The sequence below is a fragment of the Dermochelys coriacea genome, chromosome 2, assembly GCF_009764565.3.
Source record: "Dermochelys coriacea isolate rDerCor1 chromosome 2, rDerCor1.pri.v4, whole genome shotgun sequence".
NCBI lineage: Eukaryota > Metazoa > Chordata > Testudines > Dermochelyidae > Dermochelys > Dermochelys coriacea.
In genome coordinates, this window is record NC_050069.1 from 76318353 (window position 1) to 76346098 (window position 27746).

The 27746-nt window shown below is 41.9% G+C and overlaps 1 long non-coding RNA gene across 1 annotated transcript; it reads left to right on the top strand.

Moving 5' to 3' along the window:
• The first annotated feature begins 1170 nt into the window (after positions 1-1170).
• On the top strand, positions 1171-11081 carry LOC119852306. Its single transcript, XR_005291593.2, has 3 exons — positions 1171-2650; positions 7318-7378; positions 10789-11081. It is a non-coding gene; the product is annotated as an uncharacterized LOC119852306 (long non-coding RNA).
• Positions 11082-27746: the final 16665 nt, after the last annotated feature.

Consider the following 27746-nt stretch of genomic DNA (forward strand, 5'->3'; position numbering starts at 1 on the left):
TGATTACCCCAAGTTCAGTTATAAAAGGCTCACTGCTGTGCCACACCAGTTCTACCATGATGCCAGAGAGAATAAAGAATCTCAGGGGAGGATAAAGGACATTCACAATGTTTTGTAGAAAAAAATAAATATTAACCCTTGCAATTGGCAACTTAGAGCACAAAACTGGAAGCACAGAGTTGCAAGTGGCTGTGAGAAAATAGATTGATGTTTCATTAAATTATTTTCCTTTAAAACAATTAGATTTCAGCTTGTCCAAGAGGGTATATTTTTAAGAGGGGTACATTAAAATGCAAAAGCAAGTAAGTCTTGAATAGCATTTCTAATTATCTTCAAGAAATAAGACACTCGTGACTGATACATGTCATTTTTAAAAGAGCAAGAACTCTGTAGACCCATACAATTGTTATCAACAATCTATGTGAAAGTATATTGTTATTATTGTTTATTATTTGTACTAAGCCTCTAGAGGTCTCAGTCAGGATCTGGGTCCCATTGTGCTAGATGGTATACAAACACAAACTAAAAAGACACAGTCCCTTCCCCCAGACAGTTTACAATTTAAGCACTGAAATAATCAATAGTAACAATATGGAGCTGTATTTAGCCTTTCATTAGAACCTTGCTATTTTGCATGCCACAGGTGAGCCAGCCAGATAAACAGAAGGCAACATTTGATAAGGGAAAATGAAGGTGAATGTATATAACAGTAAATCCTGCCTAAACTTTAGGGACTCTTTAAAAATAAAACATTACTAATAAGTTGAATTTTTTAGTCAACTCTAGTCAGCTAAATTTTGAGTCAGTGTTGACAATATAGCTGAGGACAATAGTGGAAAGTTAATAAATTGACTTACCAGTACCTGTCATGAGATATTGTCATTTCTTTTCTCTTCGGGGTTCAAGCCTGCAAACCTCCATTGCTATTAGTAGTCCTTACTCATTGGGGTCACTAGCATAAGCCTGGGAGTAAGAATTTTCAGTATCAGATTCTGTGATGGGATGTTCACCCACAACAGCCCTGAAGGGAGCCAGGCTGGCTCAGAAGGGGCCTATTAACCATACAGGCTGGACATCACGGAGAGCCAGGGATTGAAAAAGGCTTATTGATGATGAAGTCCAGCTGGGTATGAGCAGGCTGAGCAAGTACAAAGCCAAGAAGTTTGCAGAAAGAGAGTCTGCAGTCAATCTCCATTCACAGAAAGGTAGGTAGGAGGAAATCCAGAGGGCAAAAGCCCTGAGATCCTAGCCCTGCAGGAAGGTTTTACCCAGAGATACTGTGGGGAAGAAAGCCTGTGGAAGATAGAATGGGAAGAAGCCCAGAAAAAGAGCAGGGAGGGTGGAGACCGTGTAGACCTTGGCTGCTGATTAGAGGGTGTATGGGCTAGAACCTTGAGTAGCAGGTAGCCCCAGGTTCCCCTACCAGCCACTGGGAAAGTAGCCTGGACTTAGAATTGGTATGGAGGACTGCCTGAAATGGCATATGGACAGTTTACCTAGCTGGGCTTTGATACTCTAGAAGGGAGGAGGTGTGGGGAATGGACTGTACAGTGACCTGGTTGGAGGGCTGAGTCATGAAGAGAGAGCATCTTGAGTCCTGGAGAGTGAGAAGGGGCCACAGGATGAGTGAGTGATAGAAGAGGGCTCTAGACCAGATGATAGCTGATCCCCAGACCCAGCCATGAAGAAGTTGCACTGCAGTTAGTGTACTCTGTTACAGGTTCCTTTTCTTCTTACTAGCAGGTAAGGGTTTGTCTCTCTACACAGCACACTAAACTTGGACTCTGACTCTGGTTTAAGCCCACACAAAAATCAGTCGGACTCTTCCAGAAACCCCTCTGACTCAAGTCCACTGCAAGGGAAGTGGGTCAGAACCAGAGTCCCACTGTCATGTGTGACAAAGCTCAGGCATTTTGCCATGTGGACTCAAGTCAGGTCGCCAGACTCATAATGTTAATGGACTCAAGATCTGTTACAATCTCCTGGGACTGTGCTTCCCAGTCTTTCAATCCCAAAACTTCCTACTCATTTCCTGGAAAGTAGAAACAACCTCCTGGTTTAAATGCAGCTGCTCAGCATTTAAACCTTCATTTCCATGTGGCATGGTCAACTGGGATCACAGTCAACCCTCATTTGCCTTAACCTAGCTAGTTCTAAGAAGTTCTGCATCAAGTGCTAGCTGGCCAGAGGAACGCTGCCGGATTCTGGTTAACTTCTGGTATGAAGTGAGCAAGACGTTCTACTTCAGCAATAGCACAAGAAATCACCATCTTTACATAACTATATTTGAGTGGTTGGCAGTGCTGGGGATCGATCAGACAGCAGAAAAATGCAGAGAGTGAAACAAACTGCTGCAAACCAAGAACTACAAAGTTTAGGATGCTAGCGGCACCTCTGGGAACTCCCAGTCTTTCTGCCTCTTTTACAAGAATTTGACTGGGTATTGAGAATGGTAGCAAGCACTGATCCCAGACTGATTCAAGACAATCTACTGCACGGGGATAGTAACCTTATAACTCCCACCCCCACCCCCCATTACAGGCACCACCAGAGGAGAGCTAGCCCCCAGATGAAGGCCAAGAAGTGACCCTGGTGGCGAGGCCAGTACCCAAAGAAGCTATGCTGCTGGAGCAACTATAGCACATTTTAGGTTTGTAATCAAAGGAGCTGTTTGGGAATGGCCTTTGGGAGCAGCCTGCTGCAGAACCAGCATCAGAGCAAGCACAGGTGCCTAATGAGTTTCTGCCACCATGTTTGTTATTATTAATATATGGCTGGGAAGGACTTCTGGCAGATGGGCCTATAAAGTTATTAATATGAGCAGGGTTTTTGATGTGCCTCTGTCCATTGCAGGACCTATGCCATTTCCCTAGTGCCCCCACCTGCACCACGAGATTCAAAATGGACACCAGGGAATGAAGAAGAAAGTTAAACATGCAGTTATTACATTTTTATAAGTTACTCACTGATATGAGTTTGGGTTGTGGTGTCACAATTAGCCGTACAGACCCCTCCCGTCTAATATAGCACACTTGTAAATCTGCCTCACCTGCACTGTCCTGGACCATTTGTAAACTGAGTCCCAATAAAACCTGGCTGATATGAGTCCAAATAAGACCAGAGTGTATGTGTTTGGTCCATCGCTGGCTTTAATGAGTCCCAATTACATTGGAAGGTGGCAGTCTGTGTTAAAATACCCCAGGGCTGGCAATAAGTTGAGATTGTGCATGGACACAGGTGCTTGGAAGGAGGATGTATTGCATATCTGTGCTAATCAGCATTTTGTTGCTTTTACAATGAATTTTTCATCCATTGAAGGCTGGTGATGAAAGTGAACATCTCCTGGAGCAGGAACTCCAGATGGTTGGTTATGTTCTGAGGCAGGGCATATTTATTAGGGCTGCTTCTAACTTATGAGCCCCCTCCATTCTGAGATATGCTGTCACTAGACAGCTAAACATCTTCTTACCATACACAGATGTCTGTCCTTTGCTGGCCTGGAACAGAAGTTCATGCTTCCACTCAGGAACCTCCAGAATATCAATGTTCTCCAAAGCTTGCCCTGCCTGACAAGATGGAAGAACCATAGCTAGTAACTAGACCACTCATAAGTAAGGTTACATTTATATCACAAAAAGAAAAGGAGTACTTGTGGCACCTTAGAGACTAACAAATTTATTAGAGCATAAGCTTTCGTGAGCTACAGCTCACTTTAGCTTACGAAAGCTTATGCTCTATTAAATTTGTTAGTCTCTAAGGTGCCACAAGTACTCCTTTTCTTTTTGCGAATATAGACTAACACAGCTGCTACTCTGAAACCATTTATATCACAGAATCCGTGACTTCCAGAGACCTCTGGTACATTCTCTGCTTCAGCCCCAGGGGCTGCGGGATTCTGGAGCTGGCAGCCAGCGGGGCCTTGGCAGGGTTCCAGCAATAGGCAACCCCCTGCAATGTTCCAGCGACAGGTGACAGACTCCTGAGGGCAGGGCCATCCTTAGGCATATGCAGCTGAGCTGCGTAAGGCCCCTGAAAATTTGCGGCACTGCTGGGTCTTAGTGTCCACCCTTCTGGCTTTCTGGCTTTCCTGTCCCTGTTCTGCCCCTTCCTGCAGGCTCCCACAGCTGGCTGCTGCAACCTGGCGAGTCTTCCTCAGGAGGGGATCTAGTAGTTAAAAGTGAAAAGGCCACCAGCCTGCCAGACCTATTAGCACAACATTGAAACTGTTAAAGAGCAATTCAAGGGGTAATGAAGCCATTTAACAGGCATTTGCCAACCCCCAGGTATATACTGCCAGCTACTGACAAAAACAGTTGTGCATTACTGTAATATTTACTCAGAACATGGCAGTCTACAGGACCTTAGTTTAAAATTTGCTTTAAAAATATTTAGTATGTTGGAGAAGATTATAAAATCACATCTCTAAAAAATCCTTGCATAGATTTTTAGATGCACAATCACCTTTAGCCTTAAGTGCTTGGATCTTCAGACGTATAGTTTTTTAAATAAAATCTTTCAAAAGACCACCCTTATCTAAAATATGCATTTTAATTAGTATAGGAAAAAAACAAAAACAAATTTACTTCCAAAGTCTTCGTGTCCTTTCTGTCCATCCCTTTCTCCCTCCCCCATTGAACAGAGCCTTTAAAGGGACAGCACCCCTTTCCTTCCAGATAGCTGGACAAAGAGTTTCTCCTTCTTTAGTTCTGACTATCCGATGAACTAGTTTTTAAAGAACCCTCTAGCAAAATCAGTACCTTAGTACGATATAAAATCCTTTGTGATGCCTAAAATCTTTAGAAACATTTTTTAAAGTTGGTGAAATTTCATAAACATGTCTATTGTTATGGAGATCACACAAAGTAAATTAGGTTTCAGAGTAGCAGCCGTGTTAAAGCAATGAACATTGTTATAAACACATTAAACCTCTGAGACTTATTTAAAATAATGTCTTTGTTTCAGGGAGTTAAATATGTAGTAATCTGGAATGATTACTTTATGATGGTTTAAGAGTACATTTAAAATATAAAAATCAGCTTAGAAATACTGATTAAGAAAATGTAAAACAGAAAAAAGCTGCATCATGTATTCCATAATATTTAATGTTGTGTTTAGCAAGACAGCTGACTCACCCTTATTACAAAGTTTTTGCAAATAAATGCCTGACAAACTTCAGGGCATATCAAAAAAACCTGTGACTGGCATTTTATTTTATTCCCAAGTTTAATTCGGTATCTTCTTCACACAGAATGGACATGCAGGAGAGGGTACGGGGGTCTCTGTGGGGAACTGAGACTCTCTACCACCGGGATGTGGGCCGGGCATCTTGTTATCCTTTACTGCCTCTTCCGTCCCCCCACCACTGGGCTGCAAGCTCAGGCTGCTGTCAGGCACAGGGGCACCAGTTTAATACTGTGTAGGGCCCCATAAATCCTAAGGATGGCCCTGCCTGAGGGGTCCCTCCTCAGGATTCCAGCAACCAGCAACAGCCTGGTGTGTGGGGGAAGCAAGGGGATGCCTCAAGTGAGCGGCTGGGGGTGTCCCGTTTTCTCATTGGGAAATATGGTCACCCTGCAGCTCTCAGCTGCTGTGGGCAGAGAGGGAACCCCACAGCTCCCGGCCACCATGCTAGTGGGGGAAACCATGGAACCTCAGCAGCAAAAGTCACAGACAGGTCACTGCTTCTGTGAATTTTTATTTATTGCCCATGATCTGTCTGTGACTTTTACTAAAAATAACCATGACAAAATCTTAGCCTTACTCATAATGTAACCTTTCTGCCAGCTGAAGCCAGCAGCAACCAGAGCCAGGTTCAATATCTAGGGGTTCCTTTCCATTGATACAACACAGAACCGGCTTGAGACCCCATCCAGTAACCTGGGAAAATTACACCATTGCGGGTGCCTCTGAGAGGCAGTACTTCCCCACTTGCAAGCACAGAGTCTGCGTGTAGAAAAGAAACTTTTAATAAAATGAGGGAAGTAACTTTGTGTTAATTTGGGAAAACATTGTGAACAGGGTTCATAAACAAAAGACCTACCCCTAAGTAAGTTGAGGAGTGTCCTTTTCCCCTCAGGTTCTTAAATTCAAAAGTCCCTTTCATGTCCCCAACCCTTCTCTGCACCCCACTCACAGTTGCTGTCCTTGGTCAGTGCAGACCTAGAGTTCACGGGTGCATCTGCAGAGTTCACCTTCCCTGCTCCCCTGGGCAGGGGGAGGTAAAGAGGCACCTTACTTGCTCTGCTTCTCTGGCATTTGCTTGCCACCCCCTCTCTGCCAGCTGCCCTGGTGGCTGCTTGCCTGCACTGCCCCTCTCTGCCAGCTGCTCTTGTTGGCCACCTCTCACTTTTCTCACTATGCCTCTCTAGCTGCACCTCTCCACTTTGCTGTCAGTCACCTTCTGATGCCACCTGTTTCTCTGTTGTGACCTCTTCAAATCAGTCTCTTTGTAATTTTCAGCTCTTTGCAGGCAGGGCAGAAACCCAGTCCTACCACAACTGATTTTAGCTCTGATTGATTGAGCATTTAACATAACAAAAAGACTTCCAATGAAGCCTATTTAGCTTTTTCTTTGAGGGAGGAAGGGGGATGAAAGAACAGGTTAAACTAGTCCAGGGAGGACCCTTGAGGGACAGCATAACTCCTAGCTAGGATATATATCCCCACCCCCTCTTACTTTTCCAGGGCTGTTGCATTTGAGCCCCTGGCTTAATGAGGTACTTTCAGCTGAGGGTGACCCCCTCATTTGGGAGAGGTTAAGCACAGTTCTGCTCCTCTTCATTCAAACCATAACGACAATACGTTGATAACAGCATTTCACTACCCCTGCACTCAGTACTAAAGTGATTTGTAACCCAACACCAGCCAAAGTTGATCACTTTAAGCAAAACACGGCTCTATCCGCTGGATATCTAAGCAGAGCAGGAGCAAACTGTATTTGCATGAACACACCTAAAGTCTCTCCCCACTCCCAGCTAGCTGTCTGGGAAGAATTCATTCAGACCCTGGTTACCACAAGTTCCACCTACCTCCTTCAGGAAAAAATGAAGAGGATATAAAAATAATTTCAGTTGAGTTTTAAGGCATGCCTTACCATGATGGGTGATGGTTTTCAGTGCTACTCCATAAGATGGCTAAAGAGGCCAGTGTCTTGTGTGACTAAAATACAGCCAATGGATTAAAAAGTTTCTTCTTTTTTTACCTTGAATTAAAGCAACCCCTTTTAGAAAGTGGGACATGTAACTTGTTGTTTTTTTAATCCATGGTCTGACAATACTGTGCTCTATCTCTCATTTCAATGCCCTTCCACCTCCATAGGGCAAGCACGCAGCCTGGGGGAGTAGACCCACCTACTGCAAGCAAAGAGAAAGAGTCCAAGGTGAGCTTACGGGAGAGTTGCGAGATAAAATGAATTGGCAAATAGAGTTCCAGAAGGGCCAAATGGACAAAAGGACAATGATGCAAGAGATAGGCTACACAGTGTGAGGAGATATTGATAGATGGATTTATGGAGCATGACTGCCACGTGAGGGAGGAAAGAGTGCAGTAGAAAGAGCTGTTTGAGCTATTACTTGTGCTCAGGGTTACCAGACTGTGGACTGTAGGGCAACCTTCAGCTCCTGCTCCCGGCCAATGCCCTGAGTACCTTCCATGCTATCATGTGCTGCAGACTATGCAGCCTTTTGTCAATTCAGAGGATGGCTGGACCATGTCACAGGCAAAGATTACTAGCACATGGAATTAAAAAAAAGATACCCTCTGCACTCATTGACCCAGTCCAGCTGTGGCCTGTTCACTGGGTCTACTCACTGCTAGGGGAGCTTCCTCCTTGCCACACAGGGGATCAGCCCTTTCTGGGTCCAAGGCCCCCTTTCGCTGCTTGCTGCACAACCTGCTGTCTCTCTCCCACTCTCTGTGATTCAGGGTGCTCTGTCTTTGTGGCTTGGCCCTCTGGCCAGGTCACTATGGTCCTGCCCTACTGGGGTATCAAAGTCTTTCCTTACAAATGGTCTCAGGGAGCCTTCTCATTCACTGCCCTGATGGTGCCACTTCCCCAGTGGCTGCTAGGGGAATCCAGGCCCTCTCTCCACTCCAGTTTCCAGCTCAGGGACCCTCTAATCGGCAACCATGGTCTGCACCATCCTCAGCCTTGCTGCCTTTTCCCTGAATCTTTCCTACACCTTCTGGCTCCCCCACTCTCTAGGTTTGCCAGCCCAAACTGCAGTCTAAATTCCATATCCCCAAACACACCTCCCTTCCCCCAGGCACAGACTACAGGCCACTTCCCCGCATTCCCTTTCTGCCAACGGCTCCCTGGCTTTATAGAAGTCCTGCCTGTTTTCTCGAGCTGGGCTCCATCATTAAGGCTTTCCTGTCAGCCTACCTATCCCCCCATTTTCTTGCAACCTTATAGGTTAACTGGCCCCTCTGGCCTACATTAACCCCTTCAGGGAGAGTATGGGGAACATTCCTTATCATACCTGCACATACAAAACACACAAGGAAGGCCAAGGGGAACAGAGGGGACTCCCAGGAATATCTGGACATGTTATTTGGGAACCTGGACCTTTCATTGTTTTGGTACTGAGTTTGTTTATTAAACTCTGTTTCGATGGAAGCTGGTCTGCCTTTTGGGTTCTTATGCTGGTAGGTAAATACCTACATAAAATACAGGGTTGATTTTACACAAGGCTATAACAGCAAGTTTTATTATATGTAATGTTAAAAGTGGCACCAACTGTAAAGAATGTCATCACATGCCCTTCTCAATATTTTTCATAATAAAAATTTATACACTGTCATCATCATAATCCATAAACTGAGTTTATGGCCAGTAGTGATCAGATTTATAAAGATGTTATCCACGTGTTTATGGAATTCATGATACCAACACATTTACAAAATTCTTTCCGCAGCTGCCCTATACCCATACACAGCACAATCTCAAATATTGTTTCATTCCCTGATTTCCATTGTGCACATGGTTACAGCACCAGTCAGTTCCCCTGATGTTCTGCGCATTGTTGGTGCAAACAGCAGGCCCAATAATGTGAACTACATTAATACTGGCATCCAAATGGTTCTGAAGGCAGAGCCAATGGGATTTCAGTCAGCCATATGCACATCCACCCCATCCTCAGAGTATGTTTTCATAAGAAGTGGCAGCAGGGGTAATCAGGGTTACCTAGAATAACAATGGGGACAATGACTCCATTTATAACAATGTCATTCAATGGGAATAATCTCCCAGCTTGTCCATGAAGGCAAAGTCCCGATATCTTGAACACCCTGGCATTATGCACCCTGCCAGTGCATCCCAGGTTAGTGACCATGAATCTGTCCCTGTGGTTAAGCAGGGCCTGCACACCAATGGAACAGTACTCTTTGCAGTTTATGTACTCCTTGCAGAGGCAAACTATAGGCATGTGATTTCCTGGTGCAGTTTAGAAAGGACATTATCTCAAAGCCACCATTAATTTCAGGAACATTTTTAACACTTTGGGTACATCACAGTCCTGATTGCTTGCAAATCTCTGCCCCAACACCCCCCACATTTGATTTGGGAACTACAAACTGGTTAGCCATGGACCTGTAGCTGTCTAGGGTAATCAGCTTCCAGATAACTATAGCAACCTGCTTCTGGACCAGCATGATCTCCCTCATGTGGTTGTTCTTGCACTGGAGGGTGGAGACAGACTAGTCACAAACATCCAGGAACATGTGCTTCTTCCTGTGAAAGTTCTGGATCCACTGTTAGTCATCACAGGTCCGCATGACAATGGATCCTCCCAGTCTGTGCTTATGGCCTTGCTCCAGAAGCACCAGTCTACATGGGAGGAATATGCAGCTAAGGCAACAGGCATGAGCATCATCAGCTGTGTCAGAGTATGCTCTTTCCAGAGATGCTTTCAACAGTTCACAAACAGCTGCCAAAATGTCCAGGAGCATCTCGCTGTGTTTCCCAAAATAGGACTGAGAGCATGAGGTGGAGAAGTTCTTCCACGGGGCAGAAGCTATGTTGATGGCTCCAGCTGCTGGGAGCATGCAGGGTCACATAACTCAGCTGGATGTGTTCCCAGGCTAAAACCACCGAAAGCACTTCTGGTCACCTCCCCCAGGAGGGACAGACAAGTTCTCCCACAACTCACTATGAAACAAGCCCTAGAGGGGCTTCAGCTGGCACAGGTGCTAGAAACCCTGGGATATGATAGAATACTCCCACAGAAGCTGAAGTTCTGACTTGGGTTTGTGTAGTGCAGTATGGATGCACCAGCACGGTTGTGAGGCCTGCATGTCCAGTGCAGTGTGGTCACTCAAGCACAGGCTTGGAAACATCAAGTCTGTAGGAAAGGGTCACGCAGCCGTGGGCTTAGTGTGCAGTGTAGATATACCCTGAGGTGCTAAATAAATTAACAAAGCAGTAATACATTCAAGGCTTGTTTCTGTCAATATCTGTTGACTGAATTGGTCTAAACCCAAATCTGGATCAAATTAAACATATGAAATGAAATGTTAGAAACGCTTGTTTTTGCAATGTGTTTAATGCTCATAGCAAACTGCTGCTTTGTAGAAGGCTGGCCATAGAGATCTGAATGTGAAAATGGTGGGGAAAGCCTCAGCTAGAATAACTGAGTGCAGCTCTAATGAGTTCACTAGAGCTATTTACATCAGCTTAGGATCTGGCTTTACATTCAAACTGCTTTGATAGCAGGGTCATAAAAGCATATGTGCATGGGGGGAAAATCATATTTTGTTGTATCCTTGTATCTTCCTTCCCTTCTTTTCCAGTGTCCATGACTTGAGAGCAGAAATGATGTCACTGTTCAGTGGCACAAAAGCAACCAAGCTGCCATGAGATGCTGATTCTTCCTCCAATTTTTCCCTCCTTTCATGCCAGCCAATTATTTTGGGAACACAAAGGGACGAAGTTTTTATTTTGTTACCACCATAAATCAGGGTTTGTGGAGAATTCCAGCTCTGTCAATAAGGAATGAACACACCCCATTGTCCAGACTGTTAAATCTAATTTGTGGAAGCATGGCATACGCACGCCACCCACCCCCCGTCTTTTCACTGGTAAATAAAACAGGCAAAACACTCTGTGACTGTGGACTTGTGTATGTTTATGCTTTTAAAAGCATATGAACTATGAAATCATTTCCTATGTAAACCTTGTCTCAATCTTCACAATGAAGTGGTAAGATTTAAATAAACACCTTTCTTTCTATCATCTCTCTTCCACTCCTGATGGGGTGGGAAGGATGGCAAAGGTGGTTTTTGTGTTTCCTCAGCCCTGGATAAGCTGAAGCCACTTTTGCCCCCAGAAAAGCTGTAGCCCTGAGATTGCTCATCTAACACATGCTGGTGTGTAACAGAGCACTAGATACTGTTACCCCAGTATGAATTGCTGGAGCACCGTGAACTCTGGTCTTTCCCCCACTCCTGCCTCTGAGAGACAGGCAGACACCCACCCACACCCTCCAATGGTGGAAGGGTCTATACACATCCCCCACCAGTGCTGCAGAGGGCAACATCTCCCATGCAGTCCCCTACACAAGGGGAATGCCCAGCTGCCTTAAAACAGTCCTCTGGCCCCTTTGTGGCATAGAACCAGAAAAGCAGCAACAGAGTAAGGGCCAGACAACTGTCCTTTGATGTTTAAAACTTGTCTTCCTTGTTTCAAAATACCCTGAACTTGAGAAAAATGATCTTTAAAACAGTGCATGTATGGTACAAGAGAAATGAGCAGTAGCCAGGATTGAACAGTCGCCAACAGTACTTACAATCTGTGTTATTTCTCCATTTCAAGGTAAGGGTCAGTGTCAAGGTTGCTCTTAGAAAAGCATAGATTAAAGAGCAAATTTTGGTCAGACTAAAAAAAAAATCTCCAAAAAGTGTGGGGTTTTGTTGGTTTGTTTTAGATAAATTTGTGGCTAAGCGTTGAGGGTGTGGGGAATATATCTCAAACCTTGCTCAGATACCAACGTGTTAGACACATTAGAAATGTCTAGAAAGATAATTAGTTTAGACAAAATGAGTTATTCACCTCTGTTCGAGATCACTTTTCTATACTTTGCTCTGTCTATACTAAAAAGAGTACTTTCATTTTAGCTTTATTGTGATTTTTGCCTTAAAATTCCTCAAGGTGGACTGATTTAAATCAAAGCAATTTTAATCAGGATTTAAATCAGAAAGCAGGAAACCTTGATTTAAATAACTAATTTTAATCTCATTTGGTATTTGTACTTTTTCATTATTTTCCTAAGGAAGAGTTGATTCTCATTGGTTGGTAATCATTAAAACATAGAATCATAGAATAGAATAATAGAATATTAGGGTTGGAAGAGACCTCAGGAGGTCATCTAGTCCAATCCCCTGTTCAAAGCAGGACCAACACCAACTAAATCATCCCAGCAAAGGCTTTGTCAAGCCAGGCCTTAAAAACCTCTAAGAATGGAGATTCCACCACCTTCCTAGATAACCCATTCTAGTGCTTCACCACCTTCCTAATGAAACAATGTTTCCTAATATCCAACATAGACCTCCCCCACTGCAACTTGAGACCATTGCTCCTTGTTCTGTCATCTGCCACCTCTGAGAATGCCGACCTCCATCCTCTTTGGAACCCCCCTTCAGGTAGTTGAAGACTGCTATCAAATCCGCCCCCACTCTTCTCTTCTGCAGACTAAACAAGCCCAGTTCCCTCAGCCTCTCCTCATAAGTCATGTGCCCCAACTCCGTAATAATTTTCATTATCCTCCGCTGGACTCTCTCCAATTTGTCCACATCCCTTCTGTAGTGGGGGGATCAAAACTGGACGAAATACTCCAGGTGTGGCCTCACCAGTGTCGAATAGAGGGGAATAATCACTTCCCTCGATCTGCTGGCAATGCTCCGACTAATACAGACCAATATGCTGTTGGTCTTCTTGGCAACTGCTGACTCATATCCAGCTTCTTGTCCACTGTAATCCCCAGGTCCCTTTCTGCACAACTGCTGCTTAGCCAGTCAGTCCTCAGCTTGATTTGCAACTAAACATAGCCTTTACACTAAATTTGGTACTTCTTTTTGCTAGCCAGGATGATGTAGACATGGTCATGTCTACACTACAGGTTCTATAGCAGCAAAGCTATGTACCGTAGCCACCATAATCCTGTAGTGTAGATGCAGACTAGGGCGACAGGAAGGGTTTTTCTGTCACTGTAGGAACTCCACCTCTCCAAGCGTTGGTAGCTGGGTTGACAGAAACATTCTTCCGTTAACTTAGCTGCATCTATTCTGGGGGGTAGGCCGGCATAGCTATGGCACACAGGGATGTGGACTTCTCGCACTCCTGAGTGTTGCAACTATGTTGACCTAAATTGTATGTGTGAACCAGTCCTATCTTTATCCACGTATATGTTATGCTATATAATTGTTTAAGTAAATTTATTCAGATTCATAATTTTTACATTTCTCTGTTAAGTTAGAAAATGGCAGATGCCTTTATTTACTGAATTAATTTTTTTGTTTGTGATTTGTAAAAGATCTATTTGGATGAAAACTGGAATGCAATTAAAAATGTGCAGACAGCATGCAAAAAATAGTTAAATAAACTATCTTAAGTATGCTGGATACATACGAAAAAGTTTTTCAAGACATGTATTGCATTTTAAACTAACTGATCTGTTAAACAATGGAAGTATTATCTTTAGTTACTAATTGAACGGAGTGTTTCTGGTCACCATGTCCTTCAAGATCTTAGAACTAATAGATGTCATCCTCTCACATCTAGTTTTTATTCACAGACTGTGAGAGGAAAATAAGTTTTTCTGCTGTGTCAGCTCCCAATCAGTTTCTTAACTGAATGAGCGAGGCATTGAACTGAGCTAGCTGAATAAAGTGAAAAGAAGAAAATATACTCTCTGCACCTGAAGAAGAGGTTACTGCTGTCAAAAGTTGATTTAGCATGCACTTCAACAAACTCTGGTTCCAGGTGCTTAGCCATGACTTCTACCAGTTCAGTGCTTTGACTTTTAATTAAAGTTCAGCAGCAACCATATCCTGCTGAATATTAATTTTTAAATGTAAATTAAATGATTTCAATAGGTTATAGTAAGTTTAGGTTTTAACATAGATTGTTATAATTTCAAATTAAATTTTAAATAGGTTTATTTTTAAAAAGAAAAAGGATATTTAAATTTTTAAAAATCTGATGTTTTAAAGTAAATTTTAATCCACTCTGAAATTCCTTGTTAAATAGGGGCACTACAAAGGTGGTCTGGCAATTCACAAAACCTTTGTTTAAGAGTAATTGTATATTCTGCCAATGTTTATGGGGTTGATCTATTTTAATTTTGAACTTTACCAGTGACCAGTTTGAAACCTTAACGTAAAATCTAAAAAACTGAACAATTTTGAAGGTCGGACAATTTTTTAAAGCCTTTTGATGATAATACTTTAAAGACAAACCAGGATATAAGAAAGTAATGTATTTCAAAGCACCATTTGAGCATTCTTTTAAAGCAACTGTCTACACGTAAACATCAATAATTTAAAGCCTTATTCCCAATACGCTTCATTTGTCCTTGATTTTACATCTTCCTCTGCAAAAAGAATGGAAAGTTTGATGACAGGGTATACTCTTAAAAATATTTATAAATATTAGTGTATTTGTATTGCCATAGTGCTGAAAGATCATATCAGCATTCCAGTCCCTTCGTACTGGCCGCTGTACTAAGACATGACTCATGAGTCATTTTGAAATATTCATTTAAGTACATTTGCATGTTTTCCTACTCAATACAGTTCAGTATCTTTAAATGCATATTGAGAGAGATTATACAGAGTAAATTTGGAATTTTAAGATAGAGTCTTTACAATCTGACTATGCTCAGCTGCACACTTGAACATTTATGTTTAAATGATCTTGGCTAGTCAAACACTATTTGATAGAAACATAATTCTTGCTGTAGAAGCTTGAAACATTGGAACTGCAAAAGCAAGTGAAGAAGAGTGAGACGAGAGAATGGAGTATCAAAGGTATACAACCTTAAAGCAGAACTAGTTAAGGAATTGAATAAAGGGGATATAATTTTGCCAAAGGATTGCTCTTGATGGAAATAGTTAGCTGGACACTAGGGGAGAAATTGGATTGTGAAGTTTGATGTACCAATCATTAGAATTTTTCTTGTTAGACATTAATGCCAAGTGTGTGATATAAGACATACACAGTCACGTACACAGAAAGATTATTTTCCCTATGGAATAGCTTTTAGATGTTACTAGAACAGACATCAGGAAATGTCCAGAAATTTACAAAGTCAAGTGACAGCTGCAATGCAATATTATATGATATATTTATCTTTATCTTGTGAGGAAAGGGACAGAAATAGACAGGGCCCATAGGGTTAGGGATAACAGAAAGAACAAGCAGATGGTTAAACTTTTGTGCACAATTACATGGAAACAATAGATAAAAATAGCAAGGCAAAGATAAGACACAGGTGTGCCTCCCTAATAATCATGCAGGGAAATGCTGGTTAGTATTAGTATTATTACCTGAATGTAGCTATCCAGTTAGTTACAACAGTGATTTATTGGCTCTACTCTAGAGCATGACTGATTGAGAATTATGATCCGAGCCACATCTGTTTATCTACTGTGATACTGATCACTCTTTTTGGTCTTAGTATTCTTCCACCTACTTTAGTCAAGAAAAATAGTTGGATTTTTTTTAAATAGTCATATTGTTGGTGAGCACTTACACCATGAATAATCTCACTGATTTCACTCAGATCATTCAAGTAAGTAAAAACCGCCCACAATCTGACCTTGAATGAAATAAGGAGGATGATATTTTCTTACCTTCCTTATTTATAAATTCTGAACAGACAAGAACCTGTTGTTTGATTCTAAGCAGCCAGGAACTTTCCATTCCACAAGATGGAGAAGACTATTTGCTGGACTTGTGCTGCATGTCCTGTGACCAGAACTCACAGCCCCTAGTGGCAGAAGAAACTATCCTTGGTGATTTTCTACATAGCTAACACCATCCTGTTGTCATACACACCGGTCTCCAAGGTCCTCCTCATCACATCACTACTAAACCCGCGTTGGGACATTAGGAAGGCTGATTGGAATGGCCACATGAAACCACAGAAAAAGTGATTTAGCAAATACCTGCGAACATAGCCAGTTATGACAACTTTATCAACCTCCTTAAAGTGGCTGTGAAAAGGGACATCCACTGTGGCTACAGGAAAGCCTACACTCTGTCCTTGGCAGAGAGTGAGGCACTCCTAAAGGAGTACAGGACAAAAGGTAACCCGGCTGCTGCAATTACATTCCTGGAATCATTGAACTTCATTAGACAAGAGTGAGGTATAATAACAATGTGGAGCATAGATTTCACCCCGTCAAGCAGAAAAGCCTGAAGACTTCTCTGCAATCTTGATGGTGCTAACCCTCCGCAGAGGAGTGTGCCACATGTTACAGCCGACGCCATCCCACCCAAATGCTCCTGAATTCCAAGGCTCACACAGATTGTCATCCTAAAAGGAAAGAGAAGAAAGAGCTTTATCACTCCCTATCTGACTGCCCAGAAACATCAAATCCATCAAAGCCATTCACTAGAGAAGAAGTGGAGAAGGCCATAACACTCACAAACTTGGCAAGGTGCAGGCCCAGATGACAACTTCCCAGAATTTCTGAAAAACCTAGCTCAGCATGGCTGCAATTGTATGATGTGCTTCTTTGGCCAACATGCATGCCCTTTGCTAAACACCTAAGATATGGCAACAGCAAAGGAGACCACTCTCCAGAAACCAGGGAAGACAGTTGACAATCTGAAAAACCACCAGCTGATATCGTTACTATATGTAATTTTCAAGCTCTTGGAAATGATAATACTACAAAGACTTGCACTCATCTTTGAGGACTACATCCCTTAAGAAAAATCTGGGTTTAGACTGGGATGGTGCATGCCCAATCAGGTAATAGTACTGATGACTTACAACAAAGCTAGCCATCACCATGGGCTCAAAAGAGCAGCTGTCTTTGTGTACCTGTCCTTTGGCATACAACACAGTTTGGCAGGGTGGCCTACTTCCAAAAGTGTCAAAAATAGTGGATTGAAGAGCACTGCTATGCTTCCAGACAGTTATGCTTGCCAGTCGCAAGTTTCATGTACATCTAATGGGACAGACCAGCAGATTTTTTTAATCAAACAACAGGCTCCCACAGGGTTCCATCTTGGCTTCCTAGCTTTTTAATATTTATATCAGCAACATACCATTGACCCAGTCATGGAAATTTGGATATGTGGATAATCTCATGCTAGCCATCCAAATGAGCACTTTCACCCAAGTGGAATGCGTCCTCATAGATGATTTGAAAAAACTGGAGTACTGCTAGTTATGGTGACTCCAACCAAACACTCAAACAGCTGTCTCCATGTTTCACCTGAGCAACCAACATACAAAGTGCCTGAATGTCACCTTCTGCAACATCAAATTCAGGCACCAGAATTTCCTGAAATATCTTAGAGTGGTTCTGGATCATAGTCTCACATGTCACCAACATCTGATGATGCCACTGCCAGGATAAAAGCTAGGAACAATATAATCCACCAACTAGTCAGGACCAGTTGGAGAGCAGGTGCTCACACCTTGTAGACAGCCTACTTGGCCCTCATCTTCTCCGCAGCTGAATATTGCATGCCAGTATGGCAAATAGTGTACTCATGAAACTTGTTGATTTGCAACTGAATACTTCTATGAAAATTGTCACAGGTGTGCTGAAGTCAACAACGACAGTCTGGCTTCTCATCCTTGTGCATATCTTACCACCATCTTTCAAAAGAGAAAGAGCAATACTACAAGAATATGATTGTGAGAGAACAAACGCAGACTTGTCCATCTATGAAGTTCTCCAACTTCCCTTCTGCTCCTGAGATGCCACCTTAAATCTAGGAACCCCTTCCAATTAGCAGTCAAAGACTGTCGCCAAAAGACAAGTGGCAGAGGCTGTGGGAAAACAATGGGGTCAAGAATCAAGACCTGATCACAGATCCTATAGACAAACCACCTGGGTTCACCATACCATGTAAGATATGGATCACAGAGAACTACATCAGAACCTCACACAGGCATTACAATTATCTATCACACACATGGAAAATGAAGGACAGCTCAATATGTGAATATGGAGAAGACAGCCAAACCATGGGACATCTTGTGAACTGCTGTTCTCTAAAATCCTTCTCCAGAGGGACAGCCTTGATTCATCCCATGTCACTGGAAGCCATAGAGTAGATGACAAACCTGGATGTTGAATTTAATGTTGCTTTTCAAGTTGCCATACGAAAGAATATTATTTCACTATGATGGATAGGGTTTTTCCCCCAAGTCAGAATTCACTAAATTGTAATTTAGGCTAGAAAGCTGAAATAAAGCTTAAATAACCAGAAAACTGCTCATGGAGTTTAAATAAAAAACAAACAAACAAAAAACCCAATAAAAAAACCACACTTTGGAGAATTAGTGTTAACAATTAAAATATCATGTGATGGAAGGGGAGCATGGTAGGAACAAGTGCTTGAAAAGTTCTTAAGGTGAGCAGTAGAACTTTAAGCTTAGTTCAAAATCTTATCAACTTCTGACTCCTTTTGCTGGCTGATATGATATGAGAGGCCCATTTATACTCTTCTTCATGCATCTCCCATTTACTACCAAACATCCTTCTTCTCCATTTAAATTCCTTCTTGAAGCTCTCTTCTTCCACAAGTTGTCTAATGAGAACTACCTAAAATAATGCATCGTGATTATGCTGAGCCCTTGACTTACACACATTATCAAGGGTATCTGGACCATTGTAGGTTTTATACTGTGACCACCTTGCTGCTGCTAGGCCTGTGTCTTTACATTTGTGCAGCACTGAGAACATGGACAGCACACCACTCCTGTGTTAATACCAGTAGTAGCCTATTAAATCATTGCTGGCTTAGGTCTTAAATAGCCCAACCAGCAAATAATCTCAGTAAATAGCTTTGGTAACTAGCAGAACAAAAATGTTATTTCAGCTTACATTTCTGAGATGATAAAAAATGCAGTTAGTTACAGCCCTTGTGTTCACAGAGCATTAAATTGGAATCCATAATTATCCCATGGTCTTTAACAACACAGGCAAATAAAAACAGAATCCATTTAATGATAAGTGAGCAAGTGTTTGTGAGTAAACTCTATGGTTAGACTCACAATGTGATCAGGGCTCAGTTTCAGGAATATAATTGCCTTTCAAGAGTCAGTCTGAAATTAAACATGCAGGAAAAGAGTGAGGCTGGGTATTATTTAGTTAGGGACTGAGGTCAAGATCCTCAGTGGTATTTACACACCTAATTCCCATTAATGTCAATGGAAGTTAGAGGCCTACATACTATTGAGGATCTGGGTTTGATTCAGCAACCTTTACATTGAGTGGTACCTATTCTGGTGAGTAGTCTCACAGTGGGACCCCTAGCAACAGTAGGTCTCAACATGAGAAAGGGTTGGGCCCCTGAGATATTTATATGGATACCCATCACCAATCTCCAGGTGCCTCTTATTTATAAAAACAGTCAGTTGTAAAGTGACATGAATTTGGTAGCAATTAAATTTGTATGTTGCCTGCATAGCCATGACATATTTTAAAGAAATCTCACCAAGTAGTATTAGGGCAATTTTCTATCTGACTATGGGTCTTATCCATGCAGCCTTGTCAACACCAGTGTGGTCTGATGTTCTAAACAATTTAACGTGCTACATAGACACATCAACAAAAAATGTTTAAAATGGAGTTAAGACAAAAATATTATTATTTTTGCTAATTTTTAACTGATATTTTCTGACTCATTCACAGTTTCAACTCCAGGTCCCACAAAGAAATAGCTGGGCATTTATGTTGTGATCACAGATCCAGCATGCACAGCTCTGTTCTCATATCCATTGATGGCCTTATGCTACTTGAGAAACCCATTCATCTCTGAACTCTATATGCACACCCTGAAACAGCCAGAGAATCACAGGCCCAACTGCAGTGACAGAAGGAGTGGACAGAGACCAACCTTATTTTCACAGGGGCTTGCATAATGTGGGTCTGGTCTTGAGGTGACCCACAACTAAATCATGAAGAACCCAGAATACAACTGAGCTAAGAGATGATGAAAAGAGGTTACTACAGAAGGAGGTTACCTACCTATCATTGCCACTGATCAGCTAAATAATCAGAGCAAGTAGCTTTAAAAGATCTGGGAACCCATTACATTAAAGACAGCAAACAGATTAAGCAGAATAATTAAACTAATCAGTACCTCAACTGTGATAGGTTTTACCTCTCTGGCTCCCCCTTGGGCTGAGTGTGGCACTTTTCTTGCCTTGGATGTCCTTCTCTGGACAGCAACATGACTGTGGTCTGGGTCCCAGACTTGGGGTACAGCCCTCCAGCTGTATCTCGAAGAGAGTTCCCCCTTCTGGTGGAGGGAAGGGGTGTGTGTTGAAGTAGTCCAAAAGAAAAAGGCAAAATACCTCCAAAGTCCATGAAGAGGGCTGGTTCCCCATGGTCTCATGTAGGGTACAGACCAATAGTCCTTGGGAGGAAGGTCTAGCTCCTTGTCCCTTGTGTGTCCAAACCACCAAGGCTGAGTCCCAGAGCTCCAAAAATAAAAGTAAGGAAAATCTCATCCTTCTGCTTCCTCAGAGGACTAGGGGAAGCTGGTGCTGTCATGCAGGTTCCACAAAAGACAGATCCTGTTCCGAGGCCAGGGAACTCTGCACTCGTTCTGTTTGCTCCTGAATGCCACTCAGTCTAGGCCAGGATCCTCCCTTTTAAGGACCTGCCCTTCTGCAGCATTGACAAACCTTACAAGTGCCCTGGGTTGGGGCTGACTGAGCCCAGAGGAGCTCTTTAACCCCTTCTCGACTGCTCCCTGCCACACCAACAGCAGCACAGATAATTATAGAATTGGAGCAGAGTAGTATCAATACTATCACATGACATAACAAGGCTGAAATCATCTGCATCAGCTGATCAGTTGATATGTATGTTTTCAGCTTCATTTTATCTTTTTACAGTTGACACATCAAGAGCCCAAGGGATAATAGTATTTCAAGAAAACAAGTAAGCTCTGACAATGTTTGACAGGCTGGGATCTAGTATGAAAAAACAATCCTTTCAAAAGCAATCACAGATCTAAACATGACGCCGTGGTTCATAACATTCTTACAAAAAGCCCTTTCAAGTTGATTGGCAGATCCAGCTCCACCCCATTCTGTTATAAAGCTGCAAATGGTTCTCAAAGAAAGTGTACTTAGAAAGTCTCCCAGCAGGCTCTTTGGATACTGACCAGTGTGAATTACAAATTAGGGACGAGGAAGGCACAGAAATGGCATGCTTTAATAATGTTAGGCCTAAGCTAGTATTAGTCTACTTTTTAGCTGAATCCCATTAACAAAGACAAAACCCTAGCACTGCTTCAATTAATATGCTGAGCCGAATGGGAGTACAGACACCAGGGCAGTGTGTTAAATCACGTTGATCTTTGATCTCTGTATAAAAATGCATCTTTCAAAATCGTTAGCAGGCTGCTTCAATTAAAGCTCCAGTAAAAGTATCAGAACTCAAGTAATATAACAAAACTGATGTAAAAGACTGACCTGCTCTAATACCCTTAATAATTCATATTTTACACAAAATATACCCCCAAGTGTTTTTATAATTGAATAATTCTTGTTAGAGTGTTCAGTAAATAATAACCAAAGACCACAGAAAAAGATTGCCAGGTTTTCAGGCAGTTGTGGGGATTTCACATATAGCACAATATAGGTAGAGATTTTGCAGGGATTTTCTCAATGTATACATTTTGCAATGCACTGTACTGGTCACTGCTTAGTCAAAGTTCCTTATCTCTATGAAGTTGCTGCAGTGTTATTATGTTTGTAAAAAGCCATAAGTATGGTCACTCAGCCTACAGTTAGTTCTTGAAAACCTTAGTTAGCGGTCTCTATAGAGACAAATTTAAAGCTTTTTTACACTACACGCCAAAGTGTGTCAGAACCCAATGTAAGACTGGTAAAGCACACTAATGTGCTGCACTCTAGCAGCCTTGTGGAAACCCTGCTGGTGCACTCTAGAAGGTACCTAGTTCATGTTTGAAACAGGACCACATCAATGCAAATGAGGTACCTTTTAGAGAGCACCAGCAGGGCCTACATGGGGCAGATAGAGTGCAACCTGTTAGCATGCTCTTCCAATCACACCCCTGTAGAGAGCTTTGCTGGTGCTGTGTAAACAAGCCCTATGAAGCAAAGACTCCTACTTACATCTGGTTTCAATCTTCTTCTCTGTATCATTGCTTCCTGCAGCCCCGATTGGCTGGGCACAGCGAACCGTGGCCAGTGGGAGCCACGATCGGCCGAACCTGCAGACGTAGCAGGTAAACAAACTGACCCAGTCCACCAGGGGCTTTCCCTGAACAAGCAGTATCCCAAGTTTGGGAAACACTGCTTTAAACCATTTGAAGGGAAGTAAACAGCTTTCAAGCGGGTTAATGTGGGTTATGTCATACACATCACATTAACCACTTTTAAACTATTTCATTTCCCTTAAAACCTTAAAATAATGGTGGTTACCAGGCCGCATGGTTTGAGAAATCAAAGATTGGTCCCAGAGCTAAGTGTGGGTTTTTGCTGCTTGATGTAGTCACAGAGACGATTGGCTGCTGATTTCCTGAGTTACTGGTATTGGCCTGAATGCATACACTTATGCCATTGTAAAGAGACATGAACATCACAGCAACTTGATTTAGGTAAATAACTTTAACAAATACTGTGAGTATAGGACATACTAGTGGAGACTTCATCAGCAGACAGTTAAATTCCAGACTGGATTCAAAACCCTCTTCCCCTCTCATATGCCCCATCTCCCTACTACAAGCCACCCCTCAAAAATATTTTAGAGATGCTTTGAATACCGTGGAGTGATTATTTCTACCAAATGCAAACTGGCTGATCCATTACCCCTACAAAGGTTTCAGCAAATGTGAGCCATTCTAATCACACACAAAAAGTAATTATCATCCAAAAGATCTACTGAGCTAGAGAAAGAAATAGCAAAATCATTACTTACTTAATGCAAACCCCATCTGATTGTTCTGAAAAGAAAGCCAATGAACATTTTGTACTCTGTCCCTTCATTTCTGCAGACTTATCCCTCTATTCCTGCATTCTCTTGGGATCTGTGACAATGGATGAGGCCATTGGCTCATCGCTTTCCTAGAATGTAAGCTTTTGGGGTTATGGAGCATGTTTTTGTACAGCTCCTAGCACAAAGTGGTGCAGATTCTAATGGGGGCCTCTTGTTGCCACTGCAATATAAATATTACCTGAAGAACGATAATTAATATCATGAGCCTGCCTCGCATTGTACAATACCTGATGCGTCAGAGAAAAAATAATACAAAGATGTTGGAACTACAAGACCAGGTGCTTAATGTCACTGCTCAGTCACATTGCCTTTTCTCCCTCCTTATCTGCATGTTGTCTGTTTCGATTATAAGCTCTTTGAGCCAGGGATGGCATCCTCTCCCCAAAAAGTGCCTACCATGCCATGTGTGCTATACAAATAACAATAAAAAATTAACATTATCAGTCATGAGGAGAGGGAATTCATGCCTGACCCATGTGGCTATCCGCTTTTGTATTGGTGAAATGTAAGGCAACTTAGCTGTAACCAGCCATAACTGCTTTGGACACCTAAGGTTTTAGACAAAGTATTAAAGGCATTGATAAGTGGCCCAGAAATAGGGAGCCTGCTGGTGTAAATTGGCATATCTTACTTGAAGTTAATATTGATTTACACCAGATGAGGATCTGGCCCAGGTTGTTCGAGATAATAAAAAATATTAGTTAAAGGCTCAAGATCCAATAGCGGGATCAATTTAGATTCTAGTTTGTTCAGACCTGTAGCTTCAGTGCAAAGATGGACTCTTACTCTGTTTTTGTACATTGCTTAGCAAAATGGTGCTTGGGTACTACCACAATACATATACGTAATACCGATGATAGTGGTTCCCAAACGTTGGTGGTAACTGTAAGAGTTTACCAGATTAAGAACTCAGCTGTACCACTGGTTCACACCACTTCTCAGTTATTCATGCTATAGCTTTCACTGGAGATTGGGGTGGTTTAATTCCTGCTCTTGTTGACCAGACTGTTGACTGGAATTGTTAACCCAATAGAAGGCGGGGAGTGGGGGCGCTAGAGTACAAGGCACAAAAGATTGAGGCATCCAGGCAGCATAGCATTTATTGGCAACTACATTTCCATATTTCCAGAGGAACATTTCCAATTCACACGATCTATATCTCACTAGTACATGCATTCTACACACAGTACTTAAGGGATAATCCCTAATGCACTGTACTATACGAAGCAATAAATGGCTGCTGAGATTAATAGGCCAAGCAAAGCTGAGGCATTTAATCAATCTCCAAAAGCATTTGTTGCCAGCATATTGCAGAGCGAGAGAAAATTATTCCTATATGCAACAAACGATAACAAGGAAAAGGAAAAATCTTCCCCTTAGCTGCTGAGTGTTTGAATTCTGGGTTGCTTCTTTCTTTGACAGGATATTGTGATGAGGGGCTTGACTAGGATTCATAGCCAAACAGAGGAAGATTTAATGGCCTGTGTGAAAAAGGAGTGACCTGACTAGACAAATATGTTGCCAGGGCAGGTTTCTATGCCACTTTTGAGAGGGATAATGTTATTTTGATGGGGGAGGGTGTAAATTGGCTGAAATATTGGTGTAAGGCAGAAAAATAACAAGAGTTAGATTCTCTCTTGTGCCAAAGCTTTGCTTGGTGTAGGAGGAAGGGGGGCACCAGGAGGTCTGTGGCAGCTCCTTGATTTTAAGGGCCGACCTCAGCGCAGATTCCACTTACAGCAGCTGTCAGGCAAGAGCACCACTAGCATAAGGAAGATTTGGGACAGGAAGCATTGGACAGGAGAGAAGGCAAGCTGGGGAAGAGTACTCCATAACAGAGAAGCAATCCAACACATAGGGGCTTGCTTGAAGCAGGGACCCTACATGCTTTCAACAATCTCCCAAGGGAAGGATGACCTAGTGAGAGGCGTTGTTTTTAAGATGTTTATTGTGTTCTAAACGATCTGTACTCTCTTATACTGTATCTATTAAGCAAAAGAGAAATAGCATGTTAGACTGTGAACAAAGTGTCTGTGTGTTATATGCTTCACAACTATCACATGCCTTGTGATAGAATTAAACGGTAAACCACAAGTCTCGCACCTTGGGGCAGAATTCTGGGAGAGGGTGTGTTGAAGTGATGCAGAAATGTGAAGGGTGGTAGCAGCATGTTCTGTGTTTGTCCAGTGCCTAGCACAGGTCCATGACTAGGGCACCTAGACACTGCAGTAATTCAAATAATAATAATAATTAATAATTAATAATAAATAATAACAATAATGTCATGATGCAAAACTGAGATAAAAAATGAGATCAGCAGGAGGTCACAGGGATTCGCACTAAGGGGGCAGGAAGAGGATAGGTGGTAGCAGGAAGGACATTAACAGAATATGTGAAATAAAGGTTGCTTTAAAATACATGGAAGCATCCCTAATTCTTTGTGGGCCAGACTGAATCTTGGGTCCAGTTGTTCTGTGTACTGTCACTGCTTTGCTGCTTGACTGCAATAGTACTAACAACTTTGCTACCATTTTGTTTGCTGAGAGCCCCAACTTTGCTTGCTATTTGAATCTTCTGCCATCTATTAACTTTGCTGCCATCTTCCACTCTAACTGTCAAACTTGCCTCCTCTCTTGCTCCTTCCCTCTGCCTCACCCAGACCCTTTCCCTCTCTTCTGGCTCCTTCCCCTATGCATACAAATATACTCTAACTTCCTCCACCTTCAAAAATCAGGCCCTTGTCCCCATCTGTCTCTTCAGCTACCTTCCAATCTCCCTCCGCCCCTTCTCCTCTAAACGGATTTTGGGTCCCCAATTTGATACACTGTTAAGGATCATGATTTTCAGAGAGTGGGTACGAATCAGGCCCCTTTGTGGCACTCAGAATCAATTGTCACTTTTGAAAATGTTGTCCTATATAATTAATTGATAAAATATTTGCTAAAGACTCAGTAAGAATGAATATAAACAAGACTTCCCTGCATGAAGCTCAGACGATTAAAAAGCAAGAGAGGGGGACAATTCTACCCTAAGCTATACTACCACTGCAGTTTACAACCCATTCTTTTTCTTTAAAACTTCAGAGTGAGCTAAAAGAGTAAAAGAAGGAAGAAAATGGTTGTTCATTACAAGAGCTTAAATGAACAGGATTACCGTCTCATAAATTCAAGGTAATCTGTCTTTCTCTAGCATCTTTGTAATGAATTTCCGTTTGGTTACAAATTGCGTACTAGCATCTTATCAAAGTGGATAATCTAACATGCCAACTTTTATCTGTCTTCATTTGTTTGATGGATGCCGGTATTGTCCATGGGACGATCTGACATCTGACCCTGGGACAGCTGATAATTTTATTAATACTAAATCCTTTAGTTAATGCAGTAGAAGTTAACAATTTATAATGAGTGAAATTTACAAACAAGGTATTTGACCAATACTGATTGGCTAATCTGAACTGACAGTACTGACAGAGTTATTTTAGTAGACCAGATGTGAGAAAGGAGTAATATTGATCCTTATTCTGCTCTAATTTACACTGGCTTTAAACTGGTATAAATCGCCTGGCTTCAGTGGATTTAGTCCTGATTTATGCTGGTGCAAATGAAGGTAGACTCAGACCCATTATATCTTTTCATCAGTAAAATTAGCTCTTCAGAAATATTTGCAGGCCAGAGGTAGCACATATATCTTCACCTTTCACTGAATCTAGAACTGTAAAATTAGTTGAATGTATTTTATTTCTTCCACTTTAAAACATATGAATGCCTGTGGGAGTCTTCTGGAGCCAATTAAGTTAACCAAACCTTATCATAACCAGTTCAGAGACTCTTAAGACCCAAGTTAGAGCATTTAGCATTGCTAACTTTGAAGAAAATGGTCTAATGCTACATGCTTCATTATTAATTTCTGATAAATAGTTTCAAACTATATCTACATTACAGAGCTGTTCGTATCTTTATTTTACAGGTTTAATTAAAAATGATCCCATCAAAATGTACATATTTTCTCTTGAGAATCTGGGAGATGGAAAAGTTCATGCTCATGCAAAAGGATACGTTTTGACTATGATGATTAACACTGAGTTTAAAGGAACATTATCAGTTTGGACCCAAATCTTGAACCTGTCTTAAAGCACAAACTTGGACCCCAGTATAATCTGAAGCCAAAGCTTGACCTGTCTTAAAACCAATCTAATGTGCGGAGGAATGTGTTCTAGGTTTTAAATAACTAATTTTTATTAAATTCCCTACTTTGTCTCTGAACAATAAAATAAGCTCTGACACAATAGTCATTTTATGCATGATTTTTGCTGTGCTTTTACAGAGAGAGAGAGAAAAAGCTATCCAGGTGGAGAAAAGTCAAATTAACTAATTGGGATCCAATCCCGCATTCTTTACTCAGACAAAACTCGCACTTAATTAAATAGGAATTTTGTCTGATCCAGGAGTGTCGAATAAGACTGTAAATTCTGTTTCTAGAGCTCCTGTTGATGTAACTAATTACGTCACATATACTCATGAAAACAAGGA